Raw genomic sequence first — 26,291 nt, 5'->3', positions numbered from 1 at the left:
TACTCAGATGCCATATTGAGAAGTATCCAAGGTCCCATCTGCTCTGGGTGAACTGAAGTCCAGAATAAGTGACATTTTCCAGAGTTCCATATATCCACCATGACTAAGCCAAGAAAATGGTCAAGCACATTATAAAGCAAACATTTCAACCCTGCCTAATTTAAGCCCATGTCTTTTACTCTCACAGTGTCTCCCATGGTCTGGTCCTAAGCTGCCCTTCGCCTTCTGGAGGTGTGGGCCAACTTCATGAGTCCTGCCAACTTAGTGTAGGACTCTCCACTGAATAATATGCCCAAGCTCTGAATCATCTTTCTGAAGAAATATCATCCACTGACAGCTTTTTTGGATTTCTTTTAAGGAGCCCATGCTTGGAGGCTGGCCAGCTTCCATTATCCCCTGCCTGAAGACCAAATGTTTTCAAACAATGATCACTGAATGGTACTTTGTCACTGACGATGACGATAGGGTTGGGATACTTAGTACTGAGCCAGCACATCATCCTGACAGCACCTAATGTGCACACTGCATTATGTTTCAGGCCCAGGAGAGAAAGAGGTGGGCATGTTTGTTCTAAGTGTAAGTCTTTCACATGTATACAGCAGCTGGGGGCTGTGAGCCACTCACTACAGGAAACAATGCCAGCTGTGGTGTAGAAGAAGGAAAGGGAGGAGGAGGAGAAGGTGGAGAAGGTAGAGGAGTGTCTTAATAGAGGTTTGTATTCCTGCACAAAACATCATGACCAAGAAGCAAGTTGGGGAGGAAAGGGTTTATTCAGCTTACACTTCCACACTGCTGTTCATCACCAAAGGAACTCACACAGGGCAGGAACCTGGAGGTAGGAGCTGATGCAGAAGCCATGGAGGGATGCTGTTTACTAGATTGCTTCCACTGGCTTGCTTAGCCTGCTTTTCTTATAAAACTGGACTACCAGTCCAGGGATGGCACCATCCACAATGGGCCCTCCAACCCTTGATCACTAATTGAGAAAATGCTTATAGCTGGATCTCATGGAGGCATTTCCTCAAGGGAGGCTCCTTTCTCTGTGATAACCAAAACCAGCCAGCACAAGGAGGAGAAAGAGAGAGAAAGTGTGGGTGGGGGAAGAGAGGAGAGGAGAAAGAAGAAGAAGAAAGAAGAGGAGGAGGAAGAAGGAGGAGGAGGAAGAGAAGAAGAAGAAGAAGAAGAAGAAGAAGAAGAGGAAGAGGAAGAGGAAGAGGAAGAGGAGGAGGAGGAGGAGGAGGGAGGAGGAAAAGGAAGAGGGAGGAGGAGGAAGAGGAAGAAGAGGAAGAAGAGGAAGAAGAGGATGAGGAAATATAGAGTAATAGGATTAATACCAACACTATGCTTTGAAAACCAGAAGGTCAGATCAGCACTTGCCGTGTTTTCTACCAAGTTGCTAGATAAGGAACAGATGCTCTCCCATTTACCAATACTGAGAAAGAAAATAATATAAATCATTCTTCATTTAGAAACTTTGGAAATCATTATAAATAAAATGTAGACTATAAGAGAATTGCCATTTCTTTCTCAGTGCTTGATTTTTTTTATAAGCTGATTCCTTCCTTTCTCTATCTCTTTCTTTCTACCTCTATCCCTTTATCTTTCCATCCTTTCATCTCTAAACCATCAAAATATGAATGCATCAGAGTTAAATGCATGACTCCTGACAGAGGCAAACCTCCAGGTCCTGGTCCTTGGGTTGCTGGCATAGCAGATGTACTCTGGGTTGCAGGAAGCCACTGTCTGCTGAGATCTCTGATCCTACACCTCACATCCTGCCATTGGCCCTGGCCTCTGTCCCTGCCATACTCTCAGCCAAGGAGACTACTTTGAGTTTTCTGTTGTGTGCTCCTGTCAACCTCCCCTAAGCGACTCTGCACAGATTCCTGAAGAAACCATCAATATCTAAGTCTTGTTTATTATTATTCTATTGCTTGAAAATGCTCAGCCTAGGACGACGTTGCTGAAAAGGTAAATGGAAAAGGTGAGTTAACAGGCTTTTGGCTGTATAATGGCTTTACTCCTGCCTGAGGGAAAGAGCATTCTAAGCAATAATTTTAAATCCTTTTCTCTGAGTACCTCAGAGCAATGAAAGAAGTTGGCAAAAACTGAGCTCAGTGGAGAGCACTGAGCAATCATCACTGAAAATTATTTCAGCTTAAGTAGGAAGAATAATTTATTTTATAAAATCATATGAGGAAGATTCTGCATGGTCAGTTTGTTTTCCTGTAGCACAGTTGAAGAGGTAAGCAAAATGATGAATTCCATACATTTCTACTCACTGAATAGAGTTGACTGACCTGGGGACTCTCTGGGGTTGGGGATGAGCCACAGCTTCGTATAGATTGGCAAATGGGCTTAAATTATTTTTAACGATCCTGAAACCTAATAAAATGAAATCATCCTATATTACAGGAACAATGACCATCAACTCCCCCACCCTCCGCGCGCCGCTACCATACAATGAGCATTTTCCAATATTTGTAGGGGTCATCTAGACCATGGTGGTTAAGAACATGAATCCTGGAGTCCAACCTCCCCAGGAGGAATTACTGCTCTGCTCTTTTCAGGTGCATGCCCTTGATTGAGTCAACAAGGTCCTCTGTGCCTTGTTTTCTCATCTGCAACCTAGCACAGCGTGTGGATTGCCATTGTGAGTGCTCCAATGGGCCCTTGCACTTGGGAACATGAGATACAGCTGTTTGCTTCAGCTCCCCTTGTTCATGGATGCTTGGCTGTATCTTTGAAACTGTGAGATCTGGAGGAACTATATTCATCTGCTCGCGAGATGCAGCTGTCCTTGCAGTGGGATGCTTCTTTCAGGGAAATTACACACATTTCTGCTGTGGTAGGTTGTACTGTTGGCTCATTTCATCTACCTTGCTTGTGATGTCCTTGCCTGTTGGTGGACAGGAACTGTGCCTGCCTCAAGAACTGTGTCCTAGACCAACCTGGCAAGGCACTTCTAATCTTAACATGTCAGACTTGTCTGTTCCAGGGACCACGGATACATGGAAATCCATGGACCATGAAGAGACACTGTGGTTAGGGATAGCCATGGATGTCAGCAAGCTCAAGGAATGCACTATCTGGGTTTTGGGGAAATGGGTCAGGAGGTTTTATGCAGAAGGTGACATTATTCTCACTGGATGATAAAGAGATGATGTAGTACACTACAGAGACCAAAAAATCACAGAGAAGTGACAAGGACAGTGTACAGCATGCCACTAGTTTGGGAAGAGCAGGTCATGGTCTGTGGCCTTTATTTGGGTTTTTAAGTATCCCTCTGTCAAAGGCTATGGCTGCTCCTTACAACTCCTCTGTACTTAAAAAGAGAGTTTGAGCCTGAGGAGTGGTCCCTAGGCTGAGCCAGTTCTGCTGACAACCAGTGTGGCATCATGTGACTCAGCTTTGCACTCTGGCTCCGCAGTGCCTTCTTACATATCCTGTCAAGGCATGGGTAAGGACTTTGTGTGACTCTTCCTTCTTTTTCTTCTCTCTGGACAGTGTTGCAAGTTAAGATTCCCAGACCACCTGTATCAGAATCATGTGTGTGTGTGTGTTATACTCATTCCTATACAGATCCACTAACTCCAGTGCACTGGAATGGATGTGAGAAATGTTTGTTTTGAATTAGGATCATATCTGGGATAGAAAAACACACAATTGAAATAATATTCCCCTGGCAGTTGTGATGTATATACCAATAGCAGACTTACTGGCACATTATAAGTACTTGATTAAAAATCTAATGAATGAAAGATTATACGCATGCTGCCTTAGGGTTTCCATTGCTGTGAAGAGGAACCATGACCAAGGCAACTCTTATAAAGGCAAACATTTTATTGGAGGCTGTCTTACAGTTTTGGAGGTCTAGTCCATCACCATCATAGCAGGAAGCATGGCATCATGCGGGCAGACATGGTGGTGGAGAGGGAACTGAGAGTTCTGCATTTTGATCCAAAGGCAACCAGGAGAGACTCACATCCTCAGGCAGCTGGGGGAAGCTCTCTTCTGCAGTGGGTGGAGTCTGAGCATAGGAGGCCCACCCTTACAGTGACGAACTTCCTTCAACAAGTCCATACTTCCTGACAGTACCACTCCCTATGGCCCAAACATATTCAAGCCACCATACATGCCTTTGGGAGGAATGTGACATAGACAGGATAGAAAGGAGAGGTTCTGAAGCAGAACACACAGCAGCTATTACCTTAGAAGAAGGGCAAATGTCCTGATGCAGGAAGGAGACTGGTGGGGTAATGGGACTGATCTGAGTCACCTGTTTTTCTACAACAGGCTCCAAATGGGATCCATGGCTCAGTCCTCTTCTTCTTGTATGATCCAATTTCCTTTCTCTGTCTTTACCCATTCATTACAAGGCAGCTTTTCTCAGATTGTTTCTACAGGGCAAAGCCAGACACACATTCATCTTTGTTGTCCAAGTGAGCAAGTTGTACATCTGAGGTTCGATGTAGTTAGCTATATCCTAATTTCTATAGACTCTTAACAGTCATCTTATAGCCAAGCAGAACCCTTTCAAAGCCATGGATCTCCACCTTAGCTAAATGCTGTAACCACTAGAGACAGGGATGAGGGTTCAGGACTGTCCCAGCTTTGCTCTCCTTCCCACAGCTCTGACATACTGGTTTGGGGCACAGCTTGGGCTTGGAGAATCTTGAAAAGCCCAAGTGGTTCTGACATGCCATCAAGTTTGAGAAGACTGTTCTAGAGAGACCAACATCTGAGAACCCTGATGATGATCATCTCCTAGCCTGACAAATGAGTCCATGGGGACTCAGACCTGAGTAGAATTAAAATGTGGCTCAACAAAATAACTGTGAAGTCCCTGTCAAATCACCTCCAGGTATGTAAGGAGACCATGAAAGCTACTATCAATTTGACCCTTTACGTCATTTCCAGGAATGTGAGGAAACAGAAAGCTACTCTCATGAGAGCAGCCGTTCATTCACAGGGGTAACCAAAGACCATCTACATGTCAGATATTTACATTGTGATTTATGACAGTAGCAAAATTATAGCTGTGAAGTAGCAACAAAAATAATTTTACGGTTGGGGGTCATCTCTACGTGAGGAACTATATTAAAGGGTCACAGCATTGGAAAGGCCGAGAACCACTGCTCTAGAACATTTTTTAGAATAAAAAACACAATGAGTTGGGTCCCTATATAGTTGAGGATGACCTTGATGACTGCCACCACCTATATTAGGGATAAAAGTCAGAGGCCATCTCAGCAGTTTGTGCTCCTTAGCCTACTTGGGTTCTAGGACACACACATTTTTTACAAAAAGAAATCACCTTGGCTAATTATTTTGCTTTGTTTGTGTTTTCCTTTATGGGACAATGACATTCTTCTTTTCCAACATCTCAGAAAGTCCATCTCTGGTTACTTACCTCTACCAACAAAGTCTCATGGCCTCCCTCAACAGTTCCACCCACTGGGGACAGTAATTCAAATGTATGAGCACTGGGAGATGGCATTTATATTCATAACATTCCTTTAAGATCTTACAATCTAAGGGGAAGGAAAAATACATTTTTCTATATGAAACAATTATATGACAGATTTCAGCCCAGCATAGCATACATAGCATGAAATATGCACCCATATTCTAATGTAGCCCTCCTGTAAAACATGCTGATACCTACAAGGTTGTAGTGTTAAACCTGAAAATTGTGAGGAGAAAGAGTGACAGAGAGAAAAGGAGAGAGAGAGAGAGAGAGAAAGAGAGAGAGGGAGAGAGAGGGAGAGAGAGGGAGAGAGAGAGAGAGAGAGAGAGAGAGAGAGAGAGAGAGAGAGAGAGACCAAATCCATGATTGTCCAATTAAAGTAAACTTCATTTAATACTGGCCAGGAAGATGAACACTAACCAGGTTCATACTCAGAATTCCCAGAGAATGCTGCTGAATTAAGTCAGTCAGATGCCTATAAAGGTCCAACCCACAGGGCTACCTACTGTCTGCCTTTGTCCAGTGAGGACAGACATATATCCTGATTTACTTCCTGCTGCATCTCTTCCATCTATGTGTGATCAGACACATCCTATGGAGTTGGGGCAACCAACCTTGTTTACTGAAGTGAAAACACATGCCTTTTTATCTTAAAAGAACAATAGCCTCCAGCATCCCAGGAAATTATCTGTCTTTGGGCAAGTGGGGCTTACAGGTTAACTTTAGTCCTTACTGTTGCTTGGTAAATAATAATAATAATAATAATAATAATAATATATATATATATATATATTGTTGAAACATACCTAAGTATATAGTAACAGTTAAAGAAATCTTCTTTTTTTTTCATCTATTGATCTAAGGAATTAAAGATCTTCTATTATTGCTTACTCTCTCTCTGACCTGCCAACCACCCAATAATGACCCGAAGAGATTATTTATTAAAGCTCAGGCCTTAGCTTAGGCAATTTCCCAACTAGCTCCTATAACTTAATTAGTTATAAGATTAATTAACCCATTTACTCTAATCTAAGTTCTGCCACGTGGTCCCAGCACCTGTTTCTTCTGCGTCTGGCTAGAGAGTCTCTTAATGCCTGACTCTTTCCCAGAGTTCCTATCTGGGAAAGAAGTCTCACTCATCCTCTCCTGCTTTGCTATAGGCCAGACAGCTTTTTATTAAACCAATCAGAAGGTGATGGAGAAGATATTTACAAAACACTGAGACAGGTGATACTTCATGAAAATACCCAAGTCCAGCCCTACTCAAATCTCTGCAGGCACAGCAATACACAGTGTACAAGAGATTATCCCAACAACCTATTACAGGAACTTTTGATGTTTTAGTTTTGTTTTATGTATGTGTGCATTTGTATGGATGTTGGATACCAGAGCAAATGTGCCTGTGAAGGTCAAGGGACAGCTTCATTGTGAGTCCTCAGGCACTTGGCACCTTTTGTTTGAGACAGGGTCTCCCACTGGCCTGGAATGTCACCATGTAGATGAGGTTAGCTGGCCCACAAGCTTTCAAGCATCTGCCTGTCTCACCTCCCATCTCACCATTGCTGGGATGACAGATACACCCCATCATGTCAGGCTTTTTATGTGGGTTCTGGGGAATCCAAATTCAGGTATTCATGCTTGAAAGACAAACATTTTATTAACCCAGCCATCTCCTGGGCCTGTGCTTTTTTTTTGTTGAGACAGGGTTGCACTATATAGCCCAGGCTAGCCTCCAACTCAGACTTCTTCCTCTGTCTCTACAAACATGTACCACCTAGACTTGCTACCGCTTCATTATAGAGTTAAAACTGAGACGTAGACGGGCAAATGATTTGCCCAGTGTCACACAGCTAGTAAAGGGCAGAGCAAATTGCAAGAATGAACTGTATTTTCTTCAGACTTCTCAGAAAGCAGTGAGACCCTTCAGTCTTCCACATGGCTCTCTAAAATGAGTGCCCCAGAGCAGAGGCTTGAGGTCAGCTGAATGACAAACACAGTGAGCTAGTCTCACCCACACCACCATATACACAAACCTAGGTTTAAAGCCCCGTTCATTTGTTTCTAGTGGTGGGAGCTGCTAATGGCTCTGCCTTTCCCAGTTGAAGCAGAGAAGGAAAACATTTGCAGTCTGAGGATTCCCTCCCACTGTTTGTAGATCAAACACAAACAGAAACTGTGGGAGCCTGGGCCATCTCTCACTGAGAGAATCAATATCGATGAAACAGACAAAATCCCAAAATCTCAAAATAACAAAAACAAAGATATCCAAGTCATAAAATCTGCTAGAGTCACAAAGACAGCACAACTCCAATCTCAGCTGGCTCAAGGAAAGTGTCCATTAACAAGGGATTAACACAAGGGAAATACACAACCAGTCAATGGGAAATGAAAACATTTCACACAGCCTGTTCCATTTGAGCCCGCCCTAGGAGTGAGGATGGGATTCTGACTACAGAAAGGGGTCTCAGAAACCACCAGCCATGTTTCAACTTAAAGGGACACACCGTGGGACTGAAACTTTGGAAACTTCAGCTGAGCAGATGAGAGAAAGTATTGACTAGGGTCTCTTTTAATCCGGTCCTTGTGTTTTTCAGAAGGTCCTTCCAGGAAAAGCCACACAGGCTCACCACAGTAGCTTTTTAAGTGTGGGGCTTAGTCCAAGTCCTTGGGTGATGGAACGGCAACAAATCCTGTGAGAATAAATTAAAATTAAGTAGAATGCAGTTATCCTAGGTTATCACAAAACATGTAAAATAGCATTTTTCATGCCCCATAAAATGACAGTGTAGGGGACCGGAGAAAGAGCTCAACAGGTAAGAAGAGTGTATTCTCCTTTCCAGAGTATCCAAATTTGGTTCCTAGCACCCACACTGGGCAGCTCTCAACAGTCCAGAATTCCAGCTCCATGGATCACAACACACTATACATACATGCACATACTTACACACAGATACACACATACATATAATTAAAAATAATTTTTAATAAAAGAAGTCATGATGATATAATGATCAAATGATGCAATGATTTAAATATTGCATCTTCTCAAATTCATGTTGAAGTGTATCTGTCAGTGCAGCAGCGTTAAGAGGTAGAGTCTTTGAGAAGGGAATGGATCATGAGGGCTTTGCTCTGGTAAGTTAGGTTCATTCTCCTATAAAGACACTTGGGGACTAGTGAGATGGCTCAGCAGGTAAATGCACTTGGTGTCAAGCCTGTTGACCTGAGCCTGATCCTGGGTCCCATGTGATAAAAGCAGAGAACTAGATTCTGTAAAGTTGGCATCTGACCTCTACACATGTGCCATGGCGTGTACAGATCCCTCTCCCAATAATTAAATAAATAGATAGATAGGTAGATAGATAGATAGACAGATAGATGGTAGAGAGACAGACAGATAGGTAGATGATAGACAGACAGATGGTAGATAGATAGATAGATAGATAGATAGATAGATAATAGAAAGACAGATGATGCATAGATAGATGATAAATAATAGACAGACAGACAGACAGATGGTAGACAAATACACAGACAGACAGATAAGTAAATGATAGGTATACAGATGGTAGATAGAAAGATAGACAGATGATAGATAGATAGATAGATAGATAGATAGATAGATGGATGGATGGATGGATGGATAGATAGATAGATAGATAGACAAATGTAAAAGTACTTAAATAAGCAAACCACTCCGGAAAGCTGCGTCCACTTCCCGTGCTTCTGCAATGTGTGGACAGAGGAATAGTCACCATCTTAGAGATGGAGAATGAGCCTTTACCACTCCCCAAATCCCCTAGAACAGTGAAAAATGTTTATTTTTCTTTTCTTTCTTTCTTTCTATTCTTTTTTTCCTCTGAGAAATGGTTTCTCTGTCCAGTTTTGGTGTCCTGGAACTCACTCTGTAGACCAGGCTGACCTCAAACTCAGAGATCCACCTCTCTCTGCCTCCCAAGTGCTGGGATAAAAGATGCACTCGATCACTACCAGGTGAGAAATACATTTCTATAACTTGTATGTTATCTGGTCTAAGGTATCTTAGAATAGCTTCAGGAACAGATGGAGGGAGTAGGCATTTTTCATCTTAAAAATATCTTAAAACCTGCCCTATGAGCATAACAACCCAGGGGTCTGAACTGTGCCTGGGATCTGGAGTCTCTCTCCCAAATGCCCATTCCAAAGAACAGAAAAGAACAGAATTAACTCACTTGTGTTGAATCCAAAAAAACGTTTCGACCCTTGGAAGAGAAAACAATGACAATGGCTCACAGCCTTAGGATTATGCTTTGTACATGGAGACATCATCAAATATCTCATATGCTTTGGGGCAGAACGTTGAAAACTGACTTTATCCTCAAAAATATGATCATCTGCAAGTTTCCCACAACATGGGTTCTGTCACCATCCTGGGAGGAAGTCAGGTTCTGATGGCTTCCCTGGCCATGGAGGGTGTACTCCATCAGCTCTCGGCTTCAGAACTGCTTGTCTCCACAGCCTCCATGATGGCACAGGCACATATCCAGACTTGCGTATTTTCAGAGTCTACCTACTTTCTGACTACCAAAATCTTCCTGAGTTCAGGAACTGCTAGCATCTCACGTTTCCTAAGGAAAGCACATGGTTTTAGCACAGATGCAAAGCTCCTAGGTTTGCACTACAGGCAGAGAATTTGGCACAGATCGGGTGGGGTGGGGTGACCGTCAAAGCTAATGTAGAGAAAGAGCCAAGGAAAATCTGGAGATCGTTCCCTATATCCAGCTTGGAAAAAGTCTTTTCTTGCAAGGCCTTCAAGCCTTTTACGATCGTCACTTAGTCATGGACTTAAACATCTGCCCGAAGAATACCATGTGTGGTTCAAGCTCAGGTATGTAGACAGGGAGCACCATGTATTCTCAAGCCCAGGTATGTGGACAGAGATGCAGACACTCACATGTAGGTGCTTCTATAGTGAATGCTAATTATGTTCCCCAAAACCTGTCCCTATGAGAATGTCTGCATGGAGCTTCTGAGAACCTGCTCCCAGTTGGTTCTGATTGGTAAATAAAGATGCCAACAACCAATAGCTGGGTAGGGAAGACAGAGGCAGGGACTTTAGATTTCCCAGGCTTGAGACTGGGAAGGGGAAGAAGACCATCCGCCATGCTAGGAGAGTGCAGAAGAGATGAGAGGCACCATGCCTGAGAATAGTACATTACAGAGAAAGCCATCATGTGAAGGAGCCAGGAGTGTGAGCGCAGCCCAGAGTTGCTCAGTTGGGCAGCCCTCTGATAGAATTTACTCGGGATTATTGGCAGGAGGTGGGTCAACTTGTGGAGATTAGGCAGTGGCCCAGCTATTGTGCTGATTAAGGTATATCAAAATAATAAAAAAAAAAAGTCGTCACTTAGCAAGTGGTCATAGGCTCAGGGTCTCTGCTCAGAGATGGTTCTTGTAGTGAGTGCCCTGAAGCCACTTGCCTGCTGAAGGTTCTAAGGTATTTGCTCTAACAAGAGGTTACCTGGGCTTCTCCATTGGGTAGGATTTCAACACAGTGCCTAGAGTCAACAGATCTACCGTGCAACCATATGACAGTCACCGGACATGTGTATGTTGTTAGCATTCTGTCTAAACTCCACCACACCGTTACCTGGCAACAGTCAGGTAAGCTCCTCCCCACAGTTACCTGGCAACAGCCAGGTAGGCCTGGCCCACTATAAAAGGGGCTACTTGACCCCTCCCCCCTTCTCTCTTGCTCTCTTGCCTTCTTGCTCCCCCCTGTCCCTTTGCCCCTTCCCTTCCCTTCCCTCTCTCCATGTCTCATGGCCAGCCTCTACTTCTCTACTTCTCTGCTCGCTCTGCCTTTCTCTGCCTCTACTACCCTCTTAACTCCCCTCTCCATGACCTCAATAAACTCTATTTTATACTATACCATCTGTGGCTGGTCCCTCAGGGAGAAGGGATGCCTCAGCATGCCCCTATGAGACATCCCCTTCCCCCATACCTCACAACACACACACCCATAGAACATATGCTATATCTCTTTATCTTTTTATAAATATATCATATGTAAGGTCCTTAGGAGTTACTGAGCACTTATGGCCTGAGCAAGGTTTTGGGATCAGAAAACCTACAATCCAGTCCCATGGTGGGAAGCCTGCTCTATCTGCTGTGCTCAGAAGACTAATTCGTGCCTTTTCCTGTAAACAGGAAGTCACGAGACACAACACAGCCAAGGAGATGCTGAGTTGGATTCTGGGATATTTTGGGTTAAGGCTAGCAATTTGAGCTGGAAGGCTCCTATGGCTCACTGTCCTTCTCATCTTCCTCTTGAGCTGTGGCAGCCTACAGAAAGGATGAATCCAAAGACAAAAGCCACATCACAAAAGTAGAATAGGAGTTTGGGTTCCTGAGGTCCCAATTTTCTAGGGGAAGTCCTGTCAGAATTGTCTAAACACATAAGGTGCACCACAAATGTGAATCTTACACATAACTTTAACCTTTGTCTCAGTGTATGCCTCTGAGTGTACTGCCACTCTCTTCATACAATGCCCTGCCTGTCGTGTATCCTCTGTCTTCCCCAGATGCTTGGGATGGGACTCCTCCCCCCACCCAGGTGAAAAGATAAACAAGCCTCCAGGGTGACCTATGCTTGATACTGAGTTTCAAAATCAAAATTTCCAAAAGATCTGAAAGATTTTGGACTCATCTCTGACTGTAACACATTTTCTTCTTTTGCTGGTATTTTTAGTCTTTTATGGTGTTTATTTTTTCAGCTCAGCTTTGTAGCTGATCTTCCATTCACTTTGTGTTCTTGTTCATTTTTGGATATTTTTGAAGTTGGTGATCCCTGAAAGGGCTGGAGACCCCTTTGCCAAGTCTTTGTAAAGCACCCCAGAGACTGTTGGAGAACTGTGCCTGTCTCAGGAGAGGTGTCCAGCCACAGTCCCTTGAGATACGAGCAACTCAGACAAGACAGAGATGTGTTTTCAATCATCCAAGGTACATCCTTACAAATCCAGTTACAGGATTAAAGAGGAACAGGCCCCTGAGAAAACATGTTACATGGTTCTTTACATTGCTTTGAGAAGTTAGGTTCTTAACTAGTTAAGTAGGCGATTACTTAATTCAAAACTTTAAAGCAAAATTCTGCTTCCGGGGTACTACTCTCTGCGTGTGCTGAGATATGAGACCCTCCTTATGGGGAGCTCTTAGGCAAGGCAAACGGTAGAGTACATGAGGGAGTCCCCACCTTCACCAAGTTCATCCACTAGCCATTTAGTGACCCCTCTAAGTCATGTACACTAGCAGCCAGAAGTCTGTATGAGCCAGAGGCAGCCGAAACTCAACAGCTGTCTCCAGAAGATGGGTTAGTGTCGCCTGCTTAATGATGTAAGACACTACAAGGAAAAGTTTACAAAAACACAGTGAAATACAAATGGTAACAATTTTACATAGTTCTGAGGCTCAGCTGTGTGGGAAGGTAGGGGATGATCCCATCGTTTGCTAATAACCTGCTTCAAGGGTGAGACCTATAGTAAACAGCTATAAGGAGCCCCTTCATTTGTTTACACAGAGTGCACAAGCACTGGCTGTTAGTTTAGGATGAAGCATTAGCTTTGCCAGATGAGTTGGTGTACACCTTTAATCCCAGCACTCCAGAGGCAGACAGAGTCTCTGTGAGTTAGAAGCCAGCCTGGTCTACACAGTGAGCTCCAGACCAGCCACGGCTACATAATGAGACCCTGTCTCAAAAACAACAAAATGTATCTTTACAGTTCATATGAAATAACTTTAGCGATTAGCCATTAAATACTAACCGCTGGACAGGCATCTTGCTAGTTGTTAGGTGTGTATATTTTGTCCATGTTTTTCTCAAGATAAGTTTATAAGCATGTCATCTCCATGTCACAAAGAGAAAAGCAGCAGGTCAATGAGGCTAAGATAATTAGGTCAAGATCATCTTGTTACCTGCTCTTCTTCCATCTGGAGAGCGACACAGAAGCCGCACGGCTCTATGCCGTGTATGTTGGTTGTCTCATGTCATGGTACCTCACAGGATGAAAAAAAAAAATATCTGCATGGGAGACATCGCTGGTCTTTGTTAACCTTCCTATGCCCAGCTCTAGTTGTGCCCAGCACTCATAGTAAGTGCTCAGTAAATGTTTGTAATGCCTAACAGTGAAGAAAGGCCAGAGGAAGGTAGGGATAGAGTATTAATGTATTGCAAACTGAGCAGAGACGGGAACGTGGATAGCGTTCTGAATTCACATCGGCGCCACGTGCCACTCTGCACCGTTCTCGGTGGCTACATTTAATGATACCCGTGTGTGATTTACGTGGTCAGGAATAAAGTCAGCAGCAGCAACCGTCATTTCGTGAGCCTGCCTGGGCTCTTCATACCTGCTGATTTCCATTAAATGCTGCTTAGAAAAATAATTGTATGACGGGACCCTGTTGGCATTAAACATCAATCATTGGTCTGGCTGATAAAATACATCGTTCAAGGTGTGCAGAGAGACAAGCAGCCATTCCTTTCTTCTTTATCTTTTTTTTTCTTTCCTTCCAAAATTCTTTAACTGAAGACGGGAGAAGCTGAAGGTCCCCACCAAAATTGGCCACCGGTGTGCAACTGCCCTGCGGGTGGCGCCTAGCCATCCATGTCACGGAGACATCAGTCACGGATTCTGGCTGCAAGGGGTGCCCCAGTTTAATCTCATTTTTGAATGAATTAATATTATTAGTTTTGACGAATTAATGGTATTAAACGTTTGAGGTTAGTACGAATTATGCCGACATCCAACTATTACTAAACGTGCCTCGTTTGTGGGCAAGAAAGCCTGCTGAATCCATCCTGGGAAAGCCACTGGGCCTTTAGCTTTCTAAAGTGCCTTAGATGACTTATAAAAGTTGGGCTGAGGTACTTGTGGACCAGTAATTCTTTATATATAAATTTGGACTAAGGTCCACATGGAAAGTGACTATAATGGTTAGACAGAGGAAACTCTAACTTTGTGGTGATTTTAAGCAGGGATCATATTATAATCCTTTCAAGAATAGCTTTTTGGAAAGCCTGGAGTCTCTCCACTCTTCAGAGAGAGAGAGAGAGAGAGAGAGAGAGAGAGAGAGAGAGAGAGAGAGAGAGAGAGAGAGAGAGAGAATCCTATACTTATATGTATCTTTTTCAATAGTAAGTCCTCTTTGTCTAACTTAAGTCTAAAGTGCCTATTATTAGAATTGTGTGACAAAAATTATGTCTGCAGTTCAAGTTTTTGAGGACATGGTTATCAAATGTGAACTGGTACAAGTATTTTTTTCTGAATGATACTTTGTTTATTTAAGACTGCAAGCATATATAACAAATGTATCTCATTTATATAGTTAGTAGCTTTGTGCTTAATAGTGGGGTGTTAAGGGATCAAAACATCAGCCTTCTCCTTGTATTTAATTGACCAAAATTTGGTCATTAATCATAGCAATGGACAATTAAATTATTTCACAAACCTGAGAGTAAGAGTCTAAAGATCTTTCTTAACACTAGGGCATCTCAGACTTACTTATAAGCAGGTAATAAAGGTGCAGCAATCATTGTGTGTGACAGTGTCTAAGTTCAAAGTCCATTTCCATTGCTACAACAAAGTACCGGAGGCTGGGTACCATTTAGCTCACAGGTTTGGAAGTTGATTATCTAAATAGCATACACTGTCCCTGGTGAGGACCTCATGGAGAATGGCTTCACAGAGGGAACAGAGAAGGGAAAGCCATGTTGAGATGGGAAGCCAGACTAGCTGAGGAAAGACCAGGCTTTCTTCTTGGAGGGTTCCACGGGAGCTCATGAGAATGTCTTCCAGGGCCTTAATAATCTAATTACTTCTAAGGAGCCCCTGCTTCCTAAAGGATCTACCTTCTCACGTCTTCGGACTGAGGACCAAATTTCTGCCAGACGCACTCTAGGCAGACACACGCGAACTACAAACTAGAGCCATGTCCAGGATAATTTCATTTCTGCACATAATCAGTCTTTAGAAAGTGCTGTGGTATTTGACCTTATCATTATTAATATGTGTTTCGTGCTTACACAATATCTCAATCTGAATGGCCATTACTAACCAGCTCACCAGCTTCTTCTCACTGTCATGTCTCAGCGTAGATGATTCATCTCATATCACACTATTTCAAGATGTTTTCCTCCTTCTGCTTACAAAATTCCTGCTCAGTATATCTTTCTATTGGACAATGAGTCGTTATTTGGTGTCTATTGGGAAAGGAAGGAAGTATTTCTTACCTTTGAGCCACCTGGGAAGGGCAGAGGTCAGAACCACCACAGGCCTTTTCTGTTGCATTGTGCCCTCCTTCCACACACCACTTTTATGGCTCTTGCGAGCTCCCTGCATGCAGGGAATGGCTAAGGAGACAGCCCAGCTTCCACTTACAGGGGGATTTCTACTGTGTACTCATGGTAACTAGGGTTTTTATATCACAGAGGTTCAGATTGGAAGGGACTTTGGGAGGTGTGATGCTTGATTGTATGTATCAACTTCTCTGGGTCACAGATCCCCAGATACTTGGTCAAACATTATTCTGAGTGTTTCTTTGAGGGAGGTTTTAGATAGGATTACCATTTAAATAAGTAGAATGAGTAAAAAAGCAGATTCCCCTCTAGAATGCAGCCAGCACTCATCTAAAAGCCTGAATAGAACAAAAAGGCTTACTGTCCTGCAAGAGAGAAAATCCTTCCTTCCTAGGGTGGTTATTTAAGACTGTCAACCTGGCACAATATAAAATCATCTGGGAAGATGTCTTGAAGAGGGACTTTGTAGGTGAAATTGGTCTACAGGTATATCTGGGAGAGATTCTCTTGGCTAACTGATGTGAGAAAACCTGACCACTGAAGGAGGCATCATTCTCTAGGCTTGTGGATCCCAGACGGGGTAAGCGTAGCACAGAGCTGAGCACTAAGTAAGCATGGATCCATTCATTCCATTGCCACTTTTGACTGTGGATGTGACCAGCTGCTTCAAGTTCCTGTCGCCCCGACTTCCTGGCTGTGATAGGTGATAATCTGGAATTATGAACTAAAATTAACTCTTTTCCCTCTTAAGTTGTTTTTGTCAAAGTATTTTCTAACAGCAACAGGTTGCAGTGAGAATAATAATAAACCCATATCCTGCCTAAATGCCTTTGAACTGATACATGGATTTTCCTGCCTTCAGATTTGAGCAGAAACATTAGCTCTTCCTGAACCTTGGAGCCCACTGGCCTTCAGCTGCAGCCACAGTATCATCTTTTTGGGTCTCAACCTTGCCAGTGTACATTTAGACATGGGCCTTGCCAGGGCCAGTAGTTGTATGACCTAATCCCAATCTATATGCACATGACAGGTAGATCATATATATATATATATATACACATGTGTGTGTGTGTGTGTAATAGATGGATAGATGGATAGGTGATAGATCAATAGATGGTAGATAAGTATATGATAAGTAGATAGATAGGTGATAGGTAAGTAGATGATAGATAGATAGATAGATAGATAGATAGATAGATAGATAGATGACAGATAGTGTCTTAGGTTTTTGTTGCTATGAAGAGACATCATGACCATGGTAACTTTTATAAAAGACAATGTTTAATTGGGGCTGGCTTACAGTTTCGGAGGTTCAGTCCATCATCATCATGTCAGGAAGCATGGCAGCCTCCATATAGACATGGTGCTGGAGAAACAGCTGGAAGTTCTACATCTTGATCTGCAGGCAGCAGAAGGGGACTCTTCTGAACTGGGCAAAACTTGAGCAACAAGAGCCTTCAAAGCCCACCTACATAATAACACACTTCCTCCAACCAGGCCACATCTATTCCAACAAGGCTACACCTCCTAATAGTGTCGCTTCCCATGGGCCAAGTGTATTTGAACCATCACAGATAGGTAGATGATACATAGATAGATGATAGATAATAGATAGATGTTAGATTAGATGCTAGGTAAATGATAGGTAGATAGATGGATAGATAGATAGATAGATAGATAGATAGATAGATAGATAGATAGATAATGGATGAACAGACATCCAGATAGGCAGCTGAAGCAAGGCCATAGATAGTTATGAATGTAGCTGTGGTTTTGACTCAATAGCAAACTCTTGCAAATACAGTATCAGTTACTTTTCCCATTACAGAGACCAAATACCTGGCAAGAAGCAACTTCAGGCAGAAGAAGCTATTTCCAATTACATTTTAAGGAGATTCTGTGTGTCCGTGGTAGGGAAGTCTGGGGCAGGAGCTTGAGGCAGGTGATGATACTGTGTCTGCCATCCTGAAGGAGAGAAAGATGGATGCTCAGCTCTTTCTCTCTTTCATGCAGCCTAGGACCGAAGCCCACAGAATGCTACCACACACATTAAGGTGTGGCTTCCCACCTCAATTAACCTAATTGAGAAACTCCCTCATAGACACATCTGTGTGTCTTCTAAGTGACTTTAGATACCATCAAGGGGACAAAATGAACCAGCACAGAGACTTTTCATCCAAATGTCAGAGTGTCCCTAGAATGAGCAGGACACTGGATATAGGAAAGTCCACCCTCCTATTCCCATGGATACCCAAGCCTTAGAAAGCTCAAGTCCCTTCCATATGATAGTACAGAACTTATGTATAACCTATGTAATCATTCCATACATTTTAATAGTCAATAGAATGTAAATGTTATGTAAATGATCTTTATGCTATATGGTTTAATAACAGTGGAAAAGACTGTATGTTTCTGTAAAGATAGAGTTTGGTTTGGTTTTTCTTTTAAAAAAATATGTTTGATCTGTTTGCTTGAATCTATGGAACCCTTGAGTATGGAAAGTCACCTGTATCCCTGGAAGTGACATGAATATGGAAGTGATTTGATTAGAGAGCTGATAATGTCATAGTTTGCTTTAGCAACTGTCCAGCAAAAACTGTCTGTCACAACTTATCTGAGACAGTAATTTTAGACTTAGCTCCAGCACCAGTAAGACCTGTGATCTGAGCTGCTTATCCTCAGAAGGCACTTGATGCTGTTTAGACACTTCAGCTTTCTTACCACTATAACGCGGACACCGTGGGCAGGGCTGCGTTCGCAGCAATAGTCCTAGTGTGCATTGCTCAAAGCAACTGCATCAGAAGGGCAGCCTCACCCTTTGCATCTTCCACATTTCCATGGACAGACATTTCAGGGTTATGAATGCAGCTCGGCAGCAGAGTGTTTGCTTAGCATGTGCACAGCATGTGCAAAGCCCTAGCTTTGCTTCCTGCCTGTAACACAACAACAACTACAACAACAACAAAGAAAGTTGCATCTGAATAATATTCAGAAAAGGCAAAGGATCTGATTCCTCTAGCACAGGACCTGGGAGTAATGCTGGACACGGAGGGCAGTGGAAGGCTCTGCCCATGTTAATGGTTCTCTCTATATGGGACACACACATGTTCAGTTATTCCTGAACCTCAGGAGAGCTGCTATCATCTCTGTATTTTGTTTCATTTAGCCCACTAATATGGAGGTCCTTTGGGCTTTACTCAGACCTATTCCCCGGTTCCATCTAACTCAGCCTGGCCCTCATAGTATAATTCATTTCTGAGTGTATCTTGTGAAGCCTCTGGGCTCCAGCCTGGCCTTCACACCCTTGACCTGGGCCTGAGATGTGAAAGAGCTTAGCCATCCCTGGGATTGAGCATTTCTCCATAATGCTGTCACAATTCCAGAAGCCCTAAAGTGCTTGTCCACCTTGTTCTCCTTGGGAAAAAAAAAGACCTCTTTTTTCAAACAAAACAAAACAAATCCCACAGTAAACACAAGCAACTCATCTCTTCCTCTCCTTCCTCCCTCCCTCTCTCCCTCTCTCCCTCTCTCTTTCTCTCTTTCTCTTTTCCTTTCTCTTGTGTGTGTGTACATGTGGTATATGTGTGTGTGTGTGTGTGTGTGTGTGTGTGTGTATGTGGTGTGTGTTCCTTTAAAGCTTCTTTATCAACACTGTGATACTTGTTAAAAATTTTGCTTTTCATTTTGTTTATGGGGATGTCTGTGAGTCTGTGCATGATTGCTTGCAGAGGCTGGAAGAGGGTTGTGAGCCACCTAAACTCTCATCTTCTGGAAAAAAAAACAGCAAACACTCTTAACTGCTGAGCCATCTCTCCAGCCCTGCAGCGATGTAACCCTTAGACATCTTTTTCTGTCCTTTCCCAAAGATCCTGAGTGTTATTTTTGTACCAATGTGTTTTGTACCATTCCTACCAACTGCCAAGTAGACTCTAATCTCCCACGGTAATTAGCCCTAACCAATATTTAAGTGCTTAATTTTTTTCAAGTTCTGTTTGTTTTGCCCATGACACTAATTTATGGTTAGGTTATAGTAACGGCAACCACCATCATTTATATTCCTAAGAAGTGCGTAAGCTTCTAGGGACCTTATTTTGGGGAGGGGGGAGCCTTAAGGTGTTGTTTGTTTTATTATTATTATTATTACTTTAAAATGATCCCAGGATTCTTCTTCCCATGCTTAACTTCATTCTAGGGTCTTTAGGAGTAACCAGCAGGGAGTCTGTGTGCGTAAAACGGCCCTGAGCTAGTCTTTAAGTTAATTATCACTTCTTTTGGTGCTGTGAATGGCTGTTCAGTGACACTGTCAGCAAGTGGAAGGAACCAAATTACTTTAATTATGGAGTAATTGCACAGAGTGATGGTAATTAAATCTTGATCAGTTTAAGTGAGTGAATTAATTGCTCTAGCTTGGAATGCACACCACCACAAGAGGAGTTGTTTTGTTGTTTAATTAACACCATCCACTGAAGTCTTATCATATCGGAAATGTAGACAATTAATGAGCCCGATATTACTCTCACCTTCACAGGAACTAGAGCCGAAGCAGCAGTGGTGTGCTTGGTAAGCCTGTCACTTGTGTAGACAAACTGGTCGAGATCTCTACTTTGCCTCTTGGATGTTCAGATAGAAGTATTTCCATATATTAGCTTCTGGCCCCATTTCATTTCAATATCCTCTGACCTGTGTGACAATATGCATTTCCACATTGTTTAAAGTTTTCAAATCTACAGCTTCAGTTTCACCATAACTCTGAGCATCATTTATTCCCTTTGCACTTGGGACGTTTGGTGTTTACACAGACACACTTAGCGGCTTTATAAAATGTGTTCACTTCTCAGTCATCATTTACTGAAGTAGCTTTTCTGTCTCCTTCTATTGCCCATATTTAGTATTGGGAAATACTTTGTGTTTTTAAAGCACATAGCATCCTTCCTGGACCTAGATCTCCAATGCTTGTCCTTTACTATGAAAACTTTTGAAAATTGCCAGTGCCCAAGCCCATAGAACTACATTGAGGAGAATGGGCCAATACCATTGATAACCACTCCTAAGCTGGGTAGATACATGTATTCAGCTTATTGCTGGACAGACCAGGAAAAAGCAGGTATACAGAGCAGTGCGGTGGCAGGGAGCTGGGGGGCAGGACCAGGGCTGTTGTTGGGTGATCCTGGGGAGGTTTAAAGGAGCACTAGTCCCTTCTGGACACGGAGAATCAAGAACAGGGATGATTTTATAAATGGATACTCAGTAATTATAATTGAGAAGCTGAGGGGATGAAGGCCAGGCTAGCTAGGCCAACAGTACAGTTTCAGGTTTTGTTGTTTTGGTTTTTAGTTGTTTTTTGTTTTCTTGGAGAAGAGGGCTGCCATAGTCATGTCTGTCTGCAGAGCCTCTTTGCCTTTGCTCTTTTCTAATCTGATTGAAGAGGGAAGTTACCTGTTCCTATTCTGTATGCGTGGTTCATGTTCAGAGAGGAATAACACAAGCTAGATGCCCATCACAGTCTTTGCTTTCTCAGCAGTCAAGGCTCTTGATCCCTTAAGTCACGTTAGGTCTTAAATATTGAAGACTCTTAGGGAGTGAAATAACATAGTAACACTGTTATTGAAAGATTCCTTTGGAGCCTGTGTGGAGGATGGTCTTGATTATGGCAAAGATGAGTACAGATGATGCAACAGAAACAGAGGAACGCTCCCGGCAATGAGAATCGAGGGCAAGGAGCAAAAAGATGTGAAGAGAGAGTATGAGCGAGAGGACAGGTAGCACAGAGGGACAATGGAGAGAAAGGACTAGAGGGGAAAGACTGGAGAGGGGGTAGGAAGGACAGTGAGGGAGGAAGGGGTGGGAGAGAGAGCATGAGAGAGAGTGGGAGGAACAGGGTAGGAGGGAGAGGAAGCAATAAAATGACGAGCACAGTCAATCTCCATTTCTAACTGCAAGAAAAAATTTGACATTACAGACTTCCTTTTTTTCCCCCACAAAAGCAAAACTCTAATGTTTAAAGTTCCTGCCTGGACAAACATAACTGACTTGGGGCCTCTGATATGCGAGCCATCTTGTCCCAGCTCTGGGAACACCCTACAGCAGCCTTTCTCACTTCAGATGGGAAGAACTTGCAGTGTTCAGGGGGCAATGATCAGAGCGGTTAAACTGTATCAGACGCCGCTGGCTTTTGACTTTCTTGGGGGAAGGACTGTCTGTTGTCCCAGGGCAGTGAGTCACAGATAGCAAGGACAGATGATGGAAAGTGACAGATAACCCTCCTTGAGCTCAGTTCTCTGAGGTTAACTCATCCCAGTCAGTCTCTAAGGAAGTGTAAGTGGTGTAAGATTCTGCTGAAACATGAGACTACCTGAGAGCAGCAAAGCCCTGAAAGAGGGAGGTAAGAAACTTCCTTTGGCGTCAGGTAGGAGGCCACAATGACTGAACACAAAAGCTGGCTGATCGTAGTACTTTTTAAAAACTAAAGTGATAATTATATTTCTCTCTGGACTGTAGTGTGGTGTGTGTGTGTGTGTGTCTGTGTGTGTCTGTGTCTCTGTGTGTGGATGTCTGTGTGTGTCTGTGTGTGCTGACACCACAGGAGGATATCAGGGGTCCTCCATCTCTTGGAGGGTGTCACTTGGATGTAGGATCTCTCACCCCATCTGGAGACCTTGAGTTTTTCAGTGAGGCTGAACGTGTCCAGCAGGCTTCAGCGATTCTCTCTGGCCTCTCCTACTTGGCTTCCCAGCGGGCGGGGGTTACAGGCACGTTGCCACCATGCGTGGCTTTTTATATGGATGCTGGGTCTGAACTCAGTAAGGCTTAGCAAGTGCTTTTACCCTCTAAGCATCTCTCTAGACTCCTAAACTTTTTTTTTTAGACTTTTAATCCATGAAATGGTGATTCAGTGGTATGAAAAACAGATGCATAACAAAAACTCGTGTGGCAGAGGGAAGGGGAAATAGACTAAAGAGCGGAACAGGAGCAGAAGATCTAGAAGGATTGCAGCTACTAATGATGATAAGGTTGACACTGTAATCCTCTGGGGTGGGGAGAAGGCATGAAAAGATCTAAGTCTCTTTCCTTTTAGTCTCTTCTGGGGCTTGGGATTGCCTCGAATAGCTTAATTTTAATCTGTGGCAGCGCGATTATGTAAGTGGCTTGGACCAGAGTGCTTCTTAAGGTTTGCTTCTGTTCCACTTCCCACAGATGCTCCGAGGAGCACACTCGCTGGTCTGATGCATTTCATAAGAATTCAGGCGACTTGTTTACCTAGTAAGTCTATAGGGCTCCTCTGCAGATTACCGAAACACTCAGAAAATGAGGATTCTATTAGTTCGTGACCTTGTGTTTTAGCGAGGCGGGAGGAGTGGCTTTGAAACCCATAAAATGTGTTAATGTAGGGATAGAAATCTTTATCCCCCATGTATACTGAGTCCAATCAACAGGAAGGATTAGGGCCTAAATAATCTGACATTAGTATTAAAACAAACATTTACAAACATGTGTGCCCATTACTGGCTATTACGTATGGAGCTTTAGTTCTTTATCCCCCAACCTTTTACTAGAAGGCGTCACTAGATGTGACACTAGGTAGGGAATGCTAATTAAGACTTAGGTCACCTTTTCATTTAGTAGCAGAGGAAAAGCCGTGATAACCATTTGAGAAAGGATAAGTGAATGGTGTGTCACACAAGAGGGGGCCAGAGGCTAGCTCTGCTTCACACACTTGGCTTGTGACTGCTGAGGTACTGAAGGGCATCTGCAGTGAGCGTGCCAGGCATCTTTGTACCAAGTTCACAACTGAACAATGCTGTAGTTCAGTTCCCGGCCAGTTGACAGTGGCCTGCGGGCAGCCGTGACTGTCCTTGTGTGCCAGTTGTTTCTCTTGCTGCTGCGATCAGATGCTGACAGAAGCAACCTTAAGGGTTTGTGCTGTGTGCTGTTTGAAAGACGAAGTGCATTGAGGTGGGAAAGTTACAGTGGCTTGAGTGTGAGACAGCTGATAACTAGAAATCTGCCGTCAGGAGGCAGAGAGCTATGACTGCAGGTAGATTTGTCTGTTTTAGTAAATTGATGGCTCCAGCCTGTGACATAGTACCCCTCACTTCTGAGTAGGTCTCCCAGCTCCATTAAACCTTTGTAGAAATAATTTCATTAACATACCCAAAGGTGTGTTTCCATCATGACTCAAGACTACGAATTGAATTGACAATCCATATTACCAATCACACCTTGTTATGCCCTGAGAACTTGTTCCAGGACCCGCCCCCCTCACCTAAGCATCTCATCCCCACAGACACACGCACAGCAAAGTCATTGGATGCTCAATTTCTTCTATAAAATGGCAAACTATGTGTATACAGCAGATGTGCACCACTCATACCTTAAATAAACCATGCTTAGCTTACTTACACATCATACATTGTAGATGCAATGTAAATGGTTATTTTGTATCACTAGAGAATAAAGACAAGAAGAAATTCTTCCTGAGCAATACAAATGGAGGGTTTTGTCATATATATATATATATATATATATATTTCTTAGTTGATTGACTTTAAAGATGAGAGACATGAATGCAGAGGGCAGACTTAAATGATATGTTTCATTTTTATTATTTTTGACAATAAACTTTTACTTATTAAAAATGCATCTCTCTCATTTTTTCATTCAGTCTAATACAGCTTTTATCCTAAGTCTCTATGATTGTCTCACTTCTTGAGCCTTGACATCAGCATCTCCAGTGGTTTTCATTCTGACAAAAACTGTAACTACACAGAAGTACAGTTCCTGCACTTGCTTTCATGGAGCTTGCGATCCGCAGGACTCCTTCTTCACAGGTTAAATGGTGGTAGGTTACGAACGTGACACTAACTTGACATTTTAACCACGGTCTGTTGCCGTGGTGCCAAATGAATGAAATCAGTTGCATGAGTGCTTCTGGCAGGCAGGAAATCATCCCTAGATGGATGTAGTTTGTCAACTTTTAAAAGAGCGCAGACATTGCGTTGGTTCATGAGAGATGAGTAAGGCCAAGGGCATGCTGCTAAAACACACCTGTTGGGACAGAAAAGCTTGTTTGTTACTATGGCTAACTTAAAATTAGCAAGCTAACATCCTGAACTCAAAGCAGGAAAATTGTTCACACCTGATCTCCTCAGCCACCTCGTAGTCCCCGAGATAGGTGATGGGAAGACTGCCAAACACAGAGGATTCATCTGCTTCAACAAGAAAGGGTGGTGTGACTTTAAATTCTTCCACGAATTAAAGGGTTACTCGCCTGTGTCTCTTGGTTACAACTTTATTGCTGGAGAAAGATGCTATAACCATGGCAACTCTTATAAAGCAAAACATTTAACTGAGGCTGCCTTATAGTTCAGAGGTTTAGTCGATTATCATCATGGTGGGTAGCATGACAGCATGCAGGCAGACAGTGCTTGGAGTGGTAGCTGAGAGTTCTACATCCAGATCCACAGGCAACAGGAAGAGAGAGTGAGACACTGGCCTGACTTGAGCATCTAAGACCTCAAAGCCCACCCCCCAGTCACACACTTCCTCCTAGAAAGCCACACCTTTTCTAACAAGGCCACACCTCCTAATAGTGCCATTCCCTGTGGGCCTATGGGGGCCATTTTCAAACCACCACAGCCTGTTAACCCTGCCTCCCCAGTTCCTAACTCAAGTATGGGTCCAATTATCAATTGAATACCCTTGAACACTAAGAGCTTTTCCTGCCTGTAGTGATAGTGCTGACCTGGTGCCAGCAATGCTTTGAGATGCTGCTCCCAGGGCCTTAGAGGTTGGGGGAGGGATGGTCTTAGCCCAGCTTATTTCCCCCCTTGTCTCTCAGCATCTCTTATGAGCACATGTTTCCAGGGGCAGACATACAGGGCAGGTATAGATACAGGCTGCATCTCCAGCACAGATCACAGTTCATACAGGGAGAGTTGGACTTGGTAGAATTTGTCTGGTTTGCTTTCTTGACTGTTTCTTGTGTTTCAAAGTGCACCAGGTCCGAATTCCATTGTTAAGAAAATGTTAAAATGCCTCTAATGAGTCCGACTTTAATTCCATGATTGCCAAAATAGCGGCTCTGGAATCAAAGCAGAAGGGAATCTCAGCCTTTGAAACCATGATCCAAAAGTAAGTCCTTTCTCCCTTAAGTTGTTTGTGTAGTTTTTCACAATGATTCTATCTATCTATCTATCTATCTATCTATCTATCTATCTATCTATCTAATAAACTAACTCTTAGCCGTAGTCTAAGGTGGACAAGAGCAGCCACACTTTTTTACTTTTCTTGTCAGAAGCAATGGGAGTTTAAACACTGAAGACAAAAAGGATGCCTAACTTATCCGTGTGACTAAATGAACACCTAGCTGTCACAGTTTGCTGGAGGTTGCTAAAGCAACTGTAGATCACAGTGATAACAGGCTAGTTTTGCAAGTTCTAGAACTGTGTGTGGTGAGAACAAAGGGGGCACTGCCTTTTACCTGATCCCTCG

The sequence above is a fragment of the Grammomys surdaster genome, unplaced genomic scaffold (genome assembly GCF_004785775.1).
Source record: "Grammomys surdaster isolate TR1022 unplaced genomic scaffold, NIH_TR_1.0 126198, whole genome shotgun sequence".
NCBI lineage: Eukaryota > Metazoa > Chordata > Mammalia > Rodentia > Muridae > Grammomys > Grammomys surdaster.
Note: the sequence above shows the minus strand (reverse complement) of the source record.